The sequence below is a fragment of the Bos indicus x Bos taurus genome, chromosome 21 (assembly GCF_003369695.1).
Source record: "Bos indicus x Bos taurus breed Angus x Brahman F1 hybrid chromosome 21, Bos_hybrid_MaternalHap_v2.0, whole genome shotgun sequence".
NCBI classification, from domain to species: Eukaryota; Metazoa; Chordata; class Mammalia; order Artiodactyla; family Bovidae; genus Bos; species Bos indicus x Bos taurus.
This window is the reverse complement of record NC_040096.1, coordinates 2,363,476-2,380,919: the sequence shown is the minus strand read 5'-3', so window position 1 is coordinate 2,380,919 and position 17,444 is coordinate 2,363,476. Positions and strand designations below refer to the sequence as shown.

The following is a 17,444-nucleotide window of genomic DNA, read 5'->3' as shown; positions in this document are numbered from 1 at the left end:
ATTATAGACTAACCGAAAGGTGGAAAGTTAAAGGAGATGAGACTGGATAAAAAGGACTAGGTGCTTGCATGCTTTGGGAACGGCCTTGGCCTGTCTCTCATAGGTATTTGGGAGTCAGTAAAGAATTTGCTAAGTAGGGTAACCTTGTTAGATATATATATTTTTAGTAACTTTGCTGGCAAGGAAACAGGATTGAAGAGAAATCATATGGTAGGAAGACCAAAATTTAGTCAATGAAAGCCTAAATAAGGGCAGTAGTATATTAGGAATTCAAGATAAACTTTTCTGGTTTAAAGAAAAGTATTTAGAAAGTGAAGTAGTTAAGACTTCAGTGATTAGTTGTGAAAATATAAGAAGTTTAAAATAACTAGAGATGGTGATTATTGAAGCAGGGCTTTAAGGTAATAAAGGTTGGAATTAAAAATATAGGTATAGGGATTTCTCTTGAATAAGAGCAAAGACCCGTATGAATGTAGAAGAGGGAGGTAAGGATGAGTGCTGGTGCTGCTGCTGCTGCTGAGTCAGTTCAGTTGTGTCTGACTCTGCGTGACCCCATAGACAGCAGCCCACCAAGCTCCTCTATCCCTGGGATTCTCCAGGCAAGAACACTGGAGTGGGTTGCCATTTTCTTCTCCAAGGATGAATATGTAATATTAAATGTATTGGTAGGTAAGAATGGGGAAGTCAAAGCCACTGTGCCTAAACTGTCAATTTTCTTAGTAAATTAGGTCAGCTACAACACTGTGTGCTTCTGGAAGAAGTGGTTTCATTGTTGATTAAGCTTGGGACATATAGACTTAAACCTGAAAATTGTGAAAAATCCTTTAGAATGATATACATTGTGCATCTCCAAGAAGGGATTATAAAATGTATTTTTCAAACATATGTGTCCATGTAACTTAAAATTTTTTTGTGTGGTAAAATACACATTATAAAATGTCCAATTTAGTGGTAATTAGTTACATCTATATTGTTGTGCAATGATTGCCACCATCATCTCTGTAACTCTTTTCATCTTGCAAAACTGAAACTGTTGTCAGTTAAAAAAAATCACTCCCCATTCACTCTTCTCCCCAGACCCTGGCAATCACCATTCTACTTTCTTTGATTTGGACAACAATACCTCGTATACTCTGAGTGCCCACAGTATTTGTCTTTTTGTGATTGGCTTATTTTACTTACATCGCATGATATCAAGGTTCATCCATGTTGTAGTGTATGTCAGAATTTTCTTCCCTTTTAGGAACTGAATAATCTGTTGTATGTATGTAACATTTCGTTTATCCATGTATCTGCTGATGGACACCGGTTGCTTTTGTTTTAGCTATTGTGAATAATGCTGCAGTGTAAGAATACCTCTTCGAGACCCTGCTTTTATTTCTTTGGGTATATGCCCAGAAGTCAGATTGCTGGATCATATGATAGTCCTATTTTTAATTTTTTGCACAAGGAACCTTCATACTGTTTTCTAGAGTGGCTGTACCACTTTAACAGTTTGACCACATAATGCACAAAGGTTATAATTCCATACATTCTCAACATTTGTAATTTTTTTTTTTTCCTTCACTATATGCCATCCTAATGGGAGCACGGGTATTTCTCTTTATAGTTTTTTGACCATGTAACTTTTTAAGAAACATTTTAAAGTAGTTTTTGTAGAACTCAAGAGTTTGGTTAGGGGATTTGAAAAGGCTGAAAACTTGGAAAGTTCTTGGGGAAAATGGGTGAAGTGGACCAGATATTGAGAGTCTCATGCTAACAGGGTACCCAGCTAAGATTAACTTATCCATACTTGCAGTTAGACGACTTTTCTGTAGTAGCCAGAAAAAGATGCATGGTATTTCACCATTGGCTATTAGAACAGATGGGAGTGGCATGTGTGTAGAGTGTTAACATTGGAGTAGTTGAATTTACATGTCATCTGTTGGAAAGGTTGTGGTGCCAGATGAAGATGTTGGGTTGGTTATAGAACGCATGATGGGTCAAAGATAGTTTCAGTTTAAGTGAAACTCTTACAAGCATAGATGATGATGATCAGAGCCTAAGGTAGTGATTGGCTGAAACTGAGAGGAGATGAGGGACCCTCAAGTTAAGAAAGTCAAGTATTTTGGGGGCTTGAGGGTTGGGATAGATCATGCATACAGGCATTGAAGTCACAATGCCAGTGATATAACTGGGGCAAAATAGAGGCTTTAGTATATTAGTGCAATTTACCAGAAAGTTTCTAAGTATAAGTTGTGTTTGTGTTGTGCTTTTTTTTTTTCTTTCAAATGGGGGGTGGGCATTGTTTTTAATACAGTGAATAAGAAGGATAACAGTACATTTAGGGATTTGAGTTGTCTGTGGAAACGTCACTTAAAATAATTATAAGAAATGCATTTGGGGGCAAGTTAGGTTTCAGTGAAAGCTAAAAGATTGAGAAAACATTATATAAAGCAATTGAAGATATGAATGTGTTTCTGGCGATCTTGATGGAAGAGGTTAGATGGATGCATCAAGAGTAAAGAATGAAAAGGAAAGATGAGGCTTGTGTTTTGTAGTATGGCAAGAATGTGAGGTGTGGTAGGATGTTTATCATGAGGTTCCAGATGAGACTCTGGTGTTAAGTTCTGGTTGAGTTTAGCAAGGTATCATTGCTGTTGCCCATTGTAAGGTGGAGTAACTGGAAATTAGAACTAACAAAGATTTCTAAGCTTCTGGCCATAATGGTGAGACTATAGTTCTAAGTTTTCATGTCTGCCACAGTTTCTCAAATTTCTATAACTGTAGAAACCAAAACTAGGCAGTAGTTTAGTAAGATTTCTTCTACCTTAAGCTTATGTGTCTTGATTTACAAAATAGGCGATGAAGGATTCTTGTTTTTATCTAAGAATTAACTAGTGTGTTTTATTAATGGCAACATCTTATATTTATTAAAGCGTGATTCTTTTTACCACTTTGAGATATATTTGCATTTGATATCCTTTAGGGAACACCTCGAGTACATTTTAAATAATTATATAAAATTAAAGAATATGCATGGTTTTAGAAATTCTTAGTGTCACCCATTTCCTAGAGCACAGAAAAACATAGTTTTTAACAGCTGCATGCTAATTTATAGCTTAGCCTCGAAATAGAACTGACACAATAACCCAGATCTTTTTATTCAATTATATAATATACTTGGATTTTGTTTAAATTCTACATACCATATAGTAGTCTTTTTTTACATACTAATTTAGACTCTTTAATTTTCTTAATGATTTCAAAGCAGTTTTAGTAATTTCAGATTTCTTGTCTTTGGTAGTTACTCCGCAACCTTATCTCTAACACTTCGGCTATGTTTTTAGGTATATAATTAAGACTGTAAAGGGAACCAAGGGTAAGTGTATCAAGTGATTTATGGTTCAGTATTTGCAAATGCTATTTTTTTCCCTAAATGTTGGCATGACCAAGGTCTTAGTCCTCAGGCCATAGTCCTCAGGCCATTATTATCTATTATCTATAGATAAGATTTCTTCATAGGGCTTCCCTGGTAGCTCAGCTGGTAAAGAATCCACCTTCAATGCAGGAGACCCTGGTTTGATTTCCTGGGTCAGGAAGTTCCCCTGGAAAAGGGATTGGCTACCCACTCCAGTATTCTTGGGCTTCCCTGGAGGCTCAGACAGTAAAAAATCTGCCTGTAATACAGGAGACCTGAGTTGGGAGGATCCCCTGGAGGAGGGCATGACAACCCACTCCAGTATTCTTGTCTGGAGAATCCCCATGGACAGAGGAGCCTGGCAGGCTCTAGTCCATGGAGTCACAAAGAGTTGGACACCACTGAGCAACTCAGCACATAGTATACCAACCATAATGTAAATTGAAATAGCTAATTGTTATTGGATCAAAGATTGAAGTTATTAAACCCTGTTACTTATGCTCAAAACTTTTCAGAGGTCTCTCCCTCAGAGTAAAGTCCAAGGATCTACAAGGCTCTGTGCTTCCTTTCACTTTTGTGACCTTTGTATTTTCTTTTGCCCATTTTTATCCTCACTTGCTTAATGCTCTTGCCCTTAATGATTTGGTGTTCTTAAGATGTGTGCCTGTTTTCTGTGATCCTTCTCTCTGATAACCACATGGCTTCCTTTCTCCTTTGCTTTATAGCTCTCAAATGATCCTTATCAGAGAGTCCTTCCTTGACCAACTTTCTTCAAAGAATGATCATGTTCTGTCTTCCCTATTCCTTTTCCCATGCTGTATTTATCTTCATGGGATTTAATATCATTTGACTGGTTTCATATTAATTTCTTTATTGTCTGGCTCATTTAATACCAGGATGGAAGTCTAATGTTCTTTAAATGTGTTATGGTGTGTTTTTTGGCCCAGAATGTGGTCTGTTCCATGTGAGTTTGAGAAGAATGTGTAATCTGCTGTTGTTGGATGAAATATTCAAGAGATGTCAGTTGTATCCAGTTGATTGATGGTGCTCTTGAGTCCATCTGTGCCCTTAATGATTTTCTGCCTGCTCCATCTGCCCATTCCTGATAGATAGGTATTGAAGTCTCCAACTATAGTAGTAGATTGCTCTAGTTTTCTTTGTAGTTCTATCATTTTTTGCCTGAAGTTATTTGATGCTCTGTTGTGCGGTGCATACACATTAAGGATTGCGATATTATCATGGAAAACTGACCCATTTCTCCTTGTGTAATGCCCCCTTTTAGCCCTGATAACTTACTTTGTTTTATTTTTAATTGGAAGATAACTGGTTTACATTGTTGTATTGGTTTCTGCCATACAAGGTGAATCAGTGGTTAAGTATATGTGAGTCCCCTCCCTCTTGAACCTCCCCAGTCCCACCCCATCCCACCCCTCTGAGTTGTCACAGAGCAGCGTGGAGTTGAGCTCGCTGTGTTACACAGCAACTTCCCACTAGCTCTCTTTTACATGTGGCAGTATGTATGTTTCAGTGCTACTCTGTTTGTCCTGCCCTCTCCCCCCTGCTGTGTCCACAGATCTGCATCTCCATTCCTGCCCTGCAAATAGGTTCATTAATAACATATTTCTAGATTTCATATATATGCTTTAATATATATTTGTTTTTCTCTTAATGACTTAATATATATTTGACTTTCTCTTAATGACTTTACTCTGTATAACAGGTTCTAGGTTCATCCACTTCACTATAACTGACTAAAATTCGTTCCTTTTTATATTTGAGTAATATTCTATTGTATATGTACCACAACTTCTTTATCCATTCATCTGTTGATAACACGGACATCTAGATTTCTTCCGTGTACTACCTATTATAAATGCTGTTGGAATGAACATTGGCGTACATGGATCTTTTTTAATTATGGTTTTCTCAGGGTATATGTGCAGTAGTGGGGTTGCTGAATCATATGGTAGTTTTACTCCTAGTTTATTAAGAAATCCTATTCTTCATAGTAGCTGTATCAATTTACATTCCTACTAATTGTGCAAGTGTTCCCTTTTCTCCACAGCCTCTCCAGCGTTGATTGTTTGAAGATGGCCATTCCAACCGCTGTGAGGTGATAACCTCCTTGTAGTTTTGATTTGCATTACTCTAAATAATGAGTGATGTTGAACATTTTTTCATGTGTTTATTGGCCATCTGTTCACCTTCTTTGGAAAAGTGTCTATTTAGATCTGTGCATTTTTTGATTTGGGTTATTTGTTTTTCTGCTATTGAGCTACATGAACTGCTTGTATATTTTGGAGATTAATCCTTTGTCAGTTATTTCATTTGCAGTTATTTTCTCCTGTTCTGAAGGTTGTCTTTTCATCTTGTTTGTGGTTTCCTTTGCTGTGCCAAAACTTTAAATTAGGTCCCATTTGTTTATTTTTGTTTTCATTTCCATTATTCTTTATTCTAGGAGGTGTGACCCTGATAGCTTTTCTTTGGAGTCTGCTCTGGCTGAAATTAATATAGCTACTCTTGCTTTCTTTTGATTATTGTTCGCATGGTATATATTTTTCCTATTTAATTTATATGTGTCTTTATATATAAAGTACAGATAATGCATAATTGGGTCTTGTTTTTTGATCCACTCTGACAATCAGTGGTGAAGAATCCACCTTTCAGTGCAGAAGACATAGGTTCGATCCCTTAGTCAGGAAGATGCCCTAGAGAAGGAAATGGCAACCCCTTCCAGTATTCTTGCCTGGGAAATCCCATGGACAGAGGATCCTGGCATACTTCAGTCCATGGGGTTGCAAAAGGGTCAGATACAACTTTGTGACTAAACAACAACAACGTATACACATACATGAGTAGATACACACACACATATGTACACATAAGTATCATAAACCAAGTACATAGTTGATATTATTTTAAACAACTTGTATGTCTTAGATTAGTTAAGATTAAGAAAAATAAAAGGTTTTCTTTTACTTTTCACTTATTTATCAGTGCTTGTCCTTCTTTATGTAAATCTGAGGTCCCAATCTGTATACTTTTCACTTATTTCTTTATCAGTACTCATCCTTTATGTAAATTTGAGGTTCCAATCTGTATCATTTTCCTTCTCTTTAGAGAATTTCTTCTAACATTCTTGGAAGGCAGGTGTGCTGACAACAAATTCCCTCAAGTTTTATTTGTCAGAGTCTTTATTTCTGCCTCACTCTTACAGAAGAATTTCACAGGGTATAGAATTCTAGGTTGGTATTTTTTTCTTTCTCCATTGCCCCCATCCCCCTTAGTACTTAATGTATTTCATTTCACTCTCCTTTCATGGTTTCTGAGGAAAAGTCAGATGTAATTCCTATGTTTGATATTTTGTAGGTAAGGAATTTTCCTCCTCTGGCTTCTTTCAGATTTTTTTTCTTTATCTTTGATTATCTGTAGTTTGAAAATGGTATCACTAAGTGTAGGGTTTTAGAGTGGGAATTTCTCCTGGTTGGTGTTTTTTGAGCTTCCTGGATCTATAGCTTGGTATCTGATAGTAATTTAAGGACATTTCTCAGTGATTGTTTCAGATATTTCTGATGGTCCTTTCTTCTTTTTCTAGTATTCCCGTTATGTGTGTGTTACACTTTTTATAGTGTCCCACAATTGTTAGTCTTTGTTCTCCTTGCTTTTCAATTTTCAAAGATTCTGATGATAATATCTAAGTTCAGAGATTCTTTTCTTAGTTGTTTCCAGTCTACTATTAAGCCCTCAAAAGACATTTAAAAATTCTGTTACAGTGTTTTTGATCTCTAGGTTTGTTTGTTTTGGTTATTTCTTAGGATATCCATCTCTGCTTACATTTACATGCTGTCTACCTTATTCACTGAAAAGATCATATGGTTTTTCCTTTTTAGTCTTACTGATATGGTGAATTACCAAGCCTGCAGTCCTGTGATAATCCAACTTGTGTGTCAGTCAGTCAATCAGTTGGGTCCAATTCTTTGTGACTCCCATGAATTGTAGCCTGCCAGGCTCCTGTCCATGTAATTCTGCAGGCAAGAACACTGGAGTGGATTGCTGTTCCCTTCTCCAGGGGATCTTCCCCACTCAGGGATTGAAGCTGCGTATTCTGCATTGCAGGCAGATTCTTTACCGTCTGAGCCACCAGAGACGCCCTGCTTTATTCATTAAAGCTTAGTAAATTATATATTAACTAGCTCTTAGTTAGTTTAAATTCCTGGTATGATAGTTCCAACATCTCTGCCATTTCTAATTCTTAAGCTTGCTCTGTGGTTGCAAATAGTGTTTTTTGCCTTTTAGTATGCCTTGTAATTTTTTCTTGATAGCTGGCATGATTTCCCAGGTAAACGGAATTGCTGTAATAGGCCATCAGTAATGTGATAGTAAGATGTAAGCGGAAAGAAAGCATTTGATAATATCCCATCAGGATAAAGTATTTTTGCCCGAGGACAGGCCTTGGTAAGAAGAGAGGGCGCTTCACTTCAGTTCAGTTCAGTTCAGTCACTCAGTCGTGTCCGACTCTGTGCGACCCCGTGAATTGCAGCACGCCAGGCCTCCCTGTCCATCACCAACTCAAATCCACGTCTATCGAGTTGGTGATGCCATCCAGCCATCTCATCCTCCGTCGTCCCCTTCTCCTCCTGCCCCCAATCCCTCCCAGCATCAGAGTCTTTTCCAGTGAGTCAACTCTTCGCATGAGGTGGCCAAAATACTGGAGTTTCAGGTTTAACATCATTCCTTCCAAAGAACACCCAGGACTGATCTTGTTTAGAATGGACTGGTTGGATCTCCTTGCAGTCCCAGGGACTCTCAAGAGGGCACTGGTATATCTTGAAATGGTTCCTTTCTCTGCCCCCCCTGCTAGAAGCATGAGAGGAGTTTCCTCAGTACTGGCTCTGAGAACCTGCTCAAGCTCCTTGGGGTAATTCTCATAAAAATTCTGGGGGCTCCCCTATGACTGGCCCCTCCCTCTATGGAGTTTTTAAGTCCAGATTTTCTTAAGGCCGAGCCTGTAGGAGTTTGTCAATTACAGTTAAGGTTTTTCTGTCCTGTCACAGGTTCCTACTTGTGGATCTCTGCTTCAGTAAACTATGACTCCCTGTATTTGCCTGTCTCTCAGTATTAGGGACATTTGGCGTTATGCTCCTCCGTCATTTAGGAATCCAAGAAGAGTTGTGGAGTCCTTTCGTCTCTTCATCTTTTTATTACTGGATTGGAGTAATTACTTTCTAGCTTGTGGAACCAGAAATCAGAAGTTGAGATGTAGCTTAGATGCTCTTTTGTCTGTGGAGTGGAAGAAAAAATTTATATACAACTCCAAATTAAATATACTTATATGTGTTTAAAAATATTTTTGGATTAAATAATGTCTTGAAGTACATTCTGAAGTAAAAGATACAAAATAAAGGTGGCTCTTCTGTTTCCAGGATTCCCTCCTGGGTTCTGACACCATGTTCTTGCTGTCCAGATTGAGCCTTTGCATGCACCTTTGTGTGCCTCTGATACGCCTAAGGAACTGGGAGGTATCCTGATACCTGCCTCCCGAAGGTTAAGTACTAGAAAAAAATAGTTAATTGACACTGCTTTCTAGACAGTATCAGGAGAGGAAATGAAGAATCCTCACTGAATTTCTGAAATTTGCTAGGTTCTGAGAACGTAACTGTAGATAAATGGTCAAATCGTGTGTCTCAGGGAGCTTACCATGTAATTAATAGGCACTTATTATAAAGTGTACTGAAAATAGGTACAGGTTACTGTGGGAGCAGCAGTCATGATCCTGAAATGATACTAAGCTGAATCTTTAAATAGAAGGAGATATGCTTCTGGTTCATAGTAGGGATGAATGCCTCTGACTGAGTCTTCTCAGAAGGCAGAGTGAGCACAGCCCTGTTATTTTGTTGAAGTACTCCAGCGAAGCAGTTTTTGGGATCAGTGTGAATTTGCGTTTTATTATATTGTACATGTCCTTAAAAGATTTTAAGAATTGTTAGTGGGAATAATTTACAGTCCTTCTCCTAGAATACTTTGTGAGGATTAAAGGCCATAGTGGGCAAAAACCACTCACTATGTTAATGAATTTTTATTGTTTTTGTTATTTCAGCTCGTAACAGTACCTTTTACTCAGGTGCCCATCCCAGAAAACCTGTGTATTCAGCTTTTTCTATTCATTACCTCTGCATATACATCTTTTAAATGTTTCTTCCATCAGTTTCCTTTTCTTTCCTGCTACTTCTTCACTCTTTGTCTGGTCTCTAATAGTAGTCATTACCCAACTAGATTGCCTGCCTCCAGTTTTGCCAATTTTGGTCCCAGTTTACAGCATGGAATTATCATAAAGGCAGATTTGACTTAGTCATTGACTTACTTAAAACCCTTTAATGACTCCTGCGGCAGATGTTCTTATCTAGTGGTTTATGAAAAGTGTGTGAATATTCTGAAACTTCTTGCCAGATGAAGTATATGTGTATTTTTATGGGAAGAAAGTTACTGACCTTTGTTAGATTACTCCTCTGCTGGCTAAAATCTGAATTCCTTATCATGTCTTAAAAATTCTCCCATAATCTGGCCTCTCCCTGCCTTTGCTTAGTCTTTGAGTCCTTCCTTGAACTTTATGCTACTGAACTGCATCCAGTGGTCTTAAGACCTTGTTCTCAGACTCTTCTGCCTTCACTCACTCATTTCTCTCTTATCTGAAACAGTCTTCCTACCCTCTTTGTCATCTGTTCCCCAGTCATCCTTTGCAATTCATCTTGGCTAAATTGCCTCTTTTTATATTGCCATACCTCCTGAGTCCCTGTGATGTTAAAAATCTTCTGGGTTCCTTCTACCCCCCACCCCTTAAACAGTTCCCTGAAGAAAGAGCCCATAAAAAATAGCCATAAGATCTGAAATAATAGTTCTGTTTTCTCAGGCAGAGTTTGAAATATACTGAAGAAGACATTTGGAAGTAATCAGGTATTGCTAAAGCCTTGAAAGATGAAAATCTCCAAAGAGAAATACAAAAGAGAAAATGTCTAATGGCTTGTCCCTGGGGAGTATAAGCATTTCTAGAGGAAGGGAAGCATCTGAAGAACAGCCAGAGAGAAAGGAAGTCAGGAAAACAGTGTCCTGAAAGCCCATAGTCAGTAAATTCCAAAAGACCTACATTTCTTAGCAAGGTTACATAAATTTGATATGTAGTTTTAAGTTTGATATAGCCCCATTTGGCTATTTTTGCCTTTGTTGCCTGTACTTTTGGTGTCATACCAAAGAATTCATTGTCCAAATCTCATGTCCTTTAACCATTCCCTTATGTTTTCTTCTAGGAGTTTTGTAGTTTCAGCTTGTATATTTAGGTTGATCCATTTTTAGCTAACTTGTATATTGTATTGTATAAACTAAGGGTCCAGCTTCATTCTTTGTGTGGGGATATTCAGTTTTCCCAGCAGCACTTGAGGAGACTGTTCTTTCCACATTGTATACCTTTGGTACCTTTGTTGAAGATCATTTGACTGTTAGGTTTTAAGGGTTTATTTCTGGATTCTCTGTTATGTTCCATTGGTTTGTATGTCTTGTCTTTATACCAGTACCATGCTGTTGTGGTTACTGTAGCTTTGTAAAGATGTTTTGAAATCAGGAATTGGAAGCCTCTCGCATTGTTTTCTTTCTCAAGATTATTTTTGCTACTTGGCATACTTTGAGATTCCATATGAATTTTAGGATTGTTTTTTCCCATTTCTGAGAAAATATCATTGGGATTTTGATAGGGATTAAATTGAATCTTTAGATTTCTTTGGGTAGTATGGACCTTTTAATAGCACTTCAGTTTTGCAGTTGATGAACACAGGATACTTGTTTGTGTCTTTAGTTTCTTTCCCAGTGTATTGTCATTTTCAGTGTACTAGTCTTTGGCCTCCTTCAGTAAGTCTGTCCATAAGAATTTTATTTTTGATGCTGGTATGGAGGGGAATATTCTCTTAATTTCCTTTTCAAGTTGTTCATTGTTAGTTCATAGAAACAAAACTGATTTTTGCATCCTGCAACTTTACCAAATTCATTTATTAGTTCTAACAGTTTGTGTGTGTGTGTATGTGCGTGTGTGTGTGTGTGCGATCTTTATGGTTTCCTGTGGGCAGAGATAATTTTGTTTCTTCCTTTCCTATTTGGATGCTTTCTTTGGTTTTACTTATCTGAATGCACTGACTAGGATTGCCAGGAATCCTGTGTTGAAAACAAATGACGAGAGCAGGCATCCTTGCCTTGTTGGTGATCTTAGAGGGAAAGCTGTTAGTTTTTCACCATTGGGCATGATACTGACTGTGGACTTTTTATATGGCCCTTATTATGTTGAGGTAATTCCTTTTGTGTCTAGTTTGACTTTTTGTTATGAAAGGGTGTTTGTCAAATGCTTTTCTGCATCAGTTGAGATGATCATGTTATTTTTGTCCTTCATTTTGGCAGTTTGGTATATGACATTGACTGATGTTCATACGATGAAACATCCTTAACATTCCAGGAATATATCCCACCTGGTGGTGGTGTATAACTTGAAAGTGTCAGATTTTACTTCCTAGTAATTTATTGATTTTTGCAGTGGCACCCCACTCCAGTACTCTTGCCTGGAAAATCCCATGGACTGAGGAGCCTGGTAGGCTGCAGTCCATGGGGTCGTGAAGAGTCGGACAAGACTGAACAACTTCACTTTCACTTTTCACTTTCATGCGTTGGAGAAGGAAATGGCAACCCACTCCAGTGTTCTTGCCTGGAGAATCCCAGGGACGGGGGAGCCTGGTATGCTGCCATCTATGGGGTCGCACAGAGTTGGACACGACTGAAGCGACTTAGCAGCAGCAGCATCCGTATTCATCAGGGTTATTGGTGTGTATTTTTCTTGTCTCATATGTCTCTCATTTTGGCATCAGGATTATGCTGGTCTCATAGGTAAATTTGGAAGGATATCCTTCTCTTCATTTTTGGGGACGAGTTTGAGAAGGATTGGTGTTAATTCTTTAAATCTTTGGTAGAATTCTCCAGTGAAACTATCTTGTTCTGGACTTTTGTAGAAATATATACTCATTTTCTTTTAAGGTTATTCAGCTCATTGGTGTATCTTGTTGTTAGTGGTCTCTAAAGACGTTTTCTATTTTTGTGGCATCATCATAATTTATCTTCTTTCATCTGATTTTGAAAATTTGAGTTTTTTCTTGGTTTAGCAAATGATTTGATGATTTTCTTGAAATTCCCCCCAAACAACTGTCATTGGTTAGTTTTTCTCTTCGTCTGTGCTCTATTTCATTTCTTTGTAATCTTCATTGTTGTCCTTCTAACTTTGAATTAGTTTGTTTTTTTGGTTACTTGAGGTCTAAAATTAGGTTGTTGATTTGAAGTCTTTTCTCTTTTTTAATGTGGGTGTTTACCACTCTGAAGTTCCCATGCTTCTGCTTCGTCCCATACATTTTGGTATGCTGTATTTCATAGTTGTTTCTTTCAAGGTATTCTGTAATTTTTTTTTTTTTCTTTCTGATTTCTTCTTTGACCCATTGGTTGTTCAGACTATGTTGTTTAGTTTCCATAGTGGCTAGTTTCAAGTTTTCCTTTTAATTGTGATTTTTTATTTCATTCTGTTGCAGTTGGGAAGGACACAGTATGATCACCGTTTTCTGAAATTTTGCTAAGATTGTTTTGTGGCGTGGCATGTGCTCTTTCCTGGAAAACGTCTCATGTGCAATTGAGGAATTGGAGGTTCTGCTGTTGTTTTGTGCAACGTCTTTTATTTGATTGTTAGGTCCATTTGTTCTATTATAGTGTTCAAGTCCTTTGTCTCCCAAATGATTTTGTCAGGTAGATATATATATAAATATATATATGGAAAGTGAGGTACTAAAATGTCCTACTATAATTGTTACTGTTTCTTCCTTCCATCAGTCAATGTTTCCTTAATTTATTTCAGTGCTCTGCGTGTATATTTTTAGTTGTATCTTTCTGGTGAATTGATCATTTTTTAAAAATTACATGTTATGTCCGTTGTTTCTTAATGACAGTTTTTAACTTATAGGTCTTTATTTTCTCATATATTATCTGCCTTCTTTCAGTTATCACTTGCATAGTATGTTTTTTCTTTATTTCACTTTCAACTTGTGTATGTATGTCCTTGTATCTGTAAAGTAACTCTTTTGTATACAGCATTTAGTTGGTGTCTTGCTGATAGTGTTCTTGACGCCAGTTGTCATTGTATCTCACTGTGCACACTGCTTATTGAACCCATGGTAGACAAGGCACAAGTGGGGAAACTGGAAGAAAACTCAAGGAGCCATAGGAATTGCGGACCCATTTATTCTTTATTCTTGTCTGGCTGGCACAGCAGCCGTAGCAGCAGAACTGCTATACTCTCCTCTTGTGGCTGGTCCTACGGGCACAGCCGTGACGCAGCAGTAATGCTGCCGCTTTCTAGGTGGAGCTTACAAGTGCCAACAGCACAAAGTAGCCTGTGACCAAGCAGTGCCTCGTGACACTCATGCATAGTGCGATCAGTGATCTCAGCTGCCGCGCACTCACTGTTTACAAAACTTGGGGCAAGAGAGCCTGAACATGCTGTCTTGGCTAATTTACTCTCTTCCCTACGGTTGGGTTTTTTTTTTTTTTTTTTTTTTTTAACTTAGTAACCCATTTAGCTGTTCTGTATCTTTTGATTAGGAGTTTAATTCATTAATATTTAAAGTACTGATAGGAAAGAAAGAATTTATTATTGCCATCATGCTAATTGTTTTTTGTATATCGTATAATTATTTTTTCCCTTTTTTCCTGTGAGATGTCTTCCTTTGTGTTTTTTTTTCTTATAGTGACATGCTTTGATTCCTTTCTTTGTGCGTCTTTTATAAGTATTTTCTTTGTGTTTGTGTGCTAAGTCATTTTGATTCTGTCTGACTCTTTGTGACCCCATGGACTGTAGCCTGCCAGGCTCCTCTGTGCATGGAATTTTCCAGGCAAGAATACTGGAGTGGGTAGCCATTCCCTTCTCCAGGGGATCTTCCCCACCCAGGGATTGAACCTGTGTTTCCTGTGGCTGCTATTACAGGCAGCTTCTTTACCACTGAGTCACTGGGGGAGCTGGTGTTTACCATTGTGTTCATCACGGTGATTACATAACATCTTTCAGTAGTAGTGATGTATTTTAAACAAATAATTATTTCAGTTGGATACAAAAACTTGATATGTTTTTCCTTTTTGTTATGACATAAATCACACCTTTTTGTATTTCCTATCCATTAACATATAGCTGAGTTTTAAAAAAATACTTATTTATTTATTTGACTGTGTCAAGTGCTAGCTACAGCACTCAGAATGTTTGTTGCATCGTGTTGGATCTTTTGTTGTGGTTCATGGACTCTCTAGTTGTGATGCGTGGGCTTAGTAGTGGCGGCACAAGAACTTAGTTGCTTGGCAACAGCTGGAATCTTAGTTTCCTAACCAGGGTTGAATCTGTGTCCTCTGTCTTGTCAGGTGGTTTCCTAACCACTGGACTGCCAGAGAAGCCCTTAGAGTTGAGTTTTTTTTTTTTTAATGTTGCTCTGTTTTAACTCTACCTGAATATAAAGTGATATACTCATCACCATTGCAGTATTACAGGATTCTATGTTTGTCTATAAATTTACCTTTACCAGAAGGCTTTATATTTTCAGATGCTGTTTTATTGTGTATCCTTTTGCATTTCTTGTAAGGCAGGTTTAATGGGGATGAACTAGCTCAGCTTTTTTTTTTATGCTACAAGGTCTTTATATCTCCTTTGCATTTAAAGTCAGTTTTGCCAAATAATAGTGTTTTTAGTTGGAAGTTACTTATCTCCAGCACTGTGAATATGTCATCCTACTCCTTTCTGGCCTGCAAAGATTTCTGCTGATAAGTCTATTTATAGTCTTATGATAGCTTCCTTGTGTGTGACCAGTTGTTTCTGTTTGGTTGCTTTCAGGATTCTTTATTTTTTATTTTGCATCTTACTATGTGCCTCTTTGCTGCTGCTGCTAAGTCGCTTCAGTTGTGTCCGACTCTGTGCGACCCCATAGATGGCAACCCATCAGGCTCCCCTGTCTCTGGGATTCTCCAGGCAAGAACACTGGAGTGGGTTGCCATTTCCTTCTCCAATGCATGAAAGTGAAAAGTGAAAGTGAAGTCGCTCAGTCGTGTCCGACTCTTCATCCTAATTGGAGTCCTTTGAGCCTCTTAAAATTAGATGTCCGTTTTCTTCCTCAGATTTGGGAAGCATTTGGCTATTAGTTTTTCATTTAGCTTGCTTCATTCTCTCTTCTCTAGCTGGTATTCCCCAGTGCATGTGTTGGTCAGCTTGATGATATTCTATCCCGTAAGTCCCTTTGACTTTCTTCACTTTTCTTCTTTTTGTTTTTTTTTGCTTTTTTTCATTCTGACTCAGGAATTTCAAAGACTCACCCGTAAAGTTCATTGATTTTTTTTTTTTTTTTTCTTCTGCTTGATCAAATCTGCCATTGATCCCCTCTTGTGAATTTTTCAATTCAGTTATTATATTCTTCAGCTCTAGAATTTTTTTTGGTTCTTTTTTTGTCTTGTCTTTTTGTTGATGTTCTCATTTTGTTCATGCATCATGATTTCATCTAGTTTTTTATTTATGTTCTGTTGTACTTTGTTTCCTAATGGCAATTATACTGAATTTTTTTGTCATTTTAATTTGTAGAACTCTTATTTGTTTAAGGTCATTTTCTAGAACTTTATTTTGTTCATTTGACTGGGTCATGATTCTGTTTTTTGTGTGTCTTGTTGTTGTGGATTTTGCATTTAGAAAACACCTTCTCTCCCATTCTTCATGGACTGGCTTCATAGAGGGGAGGATCACATCATTCGGCGTAGCTAGAGAATCTTGGTACCTCTAAAATCTTTTAGGGGGTGCTTTTTCTCTGGACTTGTCCTTGTAATTTCTCAATTGAAGGGGTTTATTATTGGTTGTTTTTTTCAAGAGTGTATAGTCTTTTGCCCTCTCTTGTGTCTTTCTGTCTCATTTAAGGTTCTCTGGGTCTACAGCAAGCCAGAGACCTGCCATTTGTTTTCCCTTAGCATCCAGTGTATGCTGGGTCCAGTTCTCTGAGTTAGGCTAGACAGAAACTAGTCCCTTATACAGCCCCTAGAAAAACTGGAATGTTGGACATAATTCTCTCTCTCTCTCTCTCTCTTTTTTTTTCCCCCCTTATCAAGGGTGATGCTGTAAGTTAGGCTTTTCATCACTATTGTGAACTGTGCTACTTGGGGAGAGGTTGAGGCAGTTGATATGGAATAACTTTTCTTACACATTTCTGGCTGGTTTAGTCTTTGAGTTTGCTGGGGGTACCTGCAGCTTTCTAACTGGTTTCAGAGCTCTCAAAAAAGTTTTGGCATCACATATAAGTCAGAGTTTCTGTGTGAGAATCTGGTGCTTCCTTTTTCTCTATTCTGCTGACTCAATTCTGGTTAGCTGGTTAGTTTTTTATCTTTTTTCAGATAATTTAGTAGTTGTACAGTTCAGTTAATGGAGAAATATACCTATGGGTTCATTTATCATCTATACAAAACTAACTTTGATACATATTAAATAATCTTTAGTATAAATTAAAATATCTGTCTTAATAATTTTTTCACCCTAACATTGAAAGAACTCTAGGTGTTTTCTCAGCAGTGTATATTAAATTCTATTAAGTTTTTAAATAACTCCAAGGTTTTCTGAGCTCCCTAACAAAAAGATTATTTTATAGGTGATCTAGCTATCTAAATTGCAAAATAGCCAGCCAGCCAGATCTTTATCACAGAAATTACAGCATATTGCCTGATCCATGGTAGACACTCAAGTGTATAATTAGTCATGGGACAAGTTTTGTCTTGATTGTCTTTGAATCAGAAATAGAAATCAAAGATCGTATTTCATGATCATCACAGAGAATTAGTAGTTGCTCTGCAGCAGTGCCAGCATGTGCTTTGTATTCCTTTCCTTTTCAGATCTTAATTGGAGGGAGATGGATGGATATATTTTATTGTTTGTGTGTTATACTTCACTCTAAAATGTCACGCTGTT

The 17,444-nt window shown here is 37.5% G+C and overlaps 1 protein-coding gene across 4 annotated transcripts in view; it reads left to right on the top strand.

Moving 5' to 3' along the window:
* Nucleotides 1–17,444, top strand: part of UBE3A (ubiquitin protein ligase E3A) — a 119,126-nt gene that overhangs the window by 62,138 nt on the left and 39,544 nt on the right. The gene's annotated exons all lie outside the window — the stretch shown is intronic.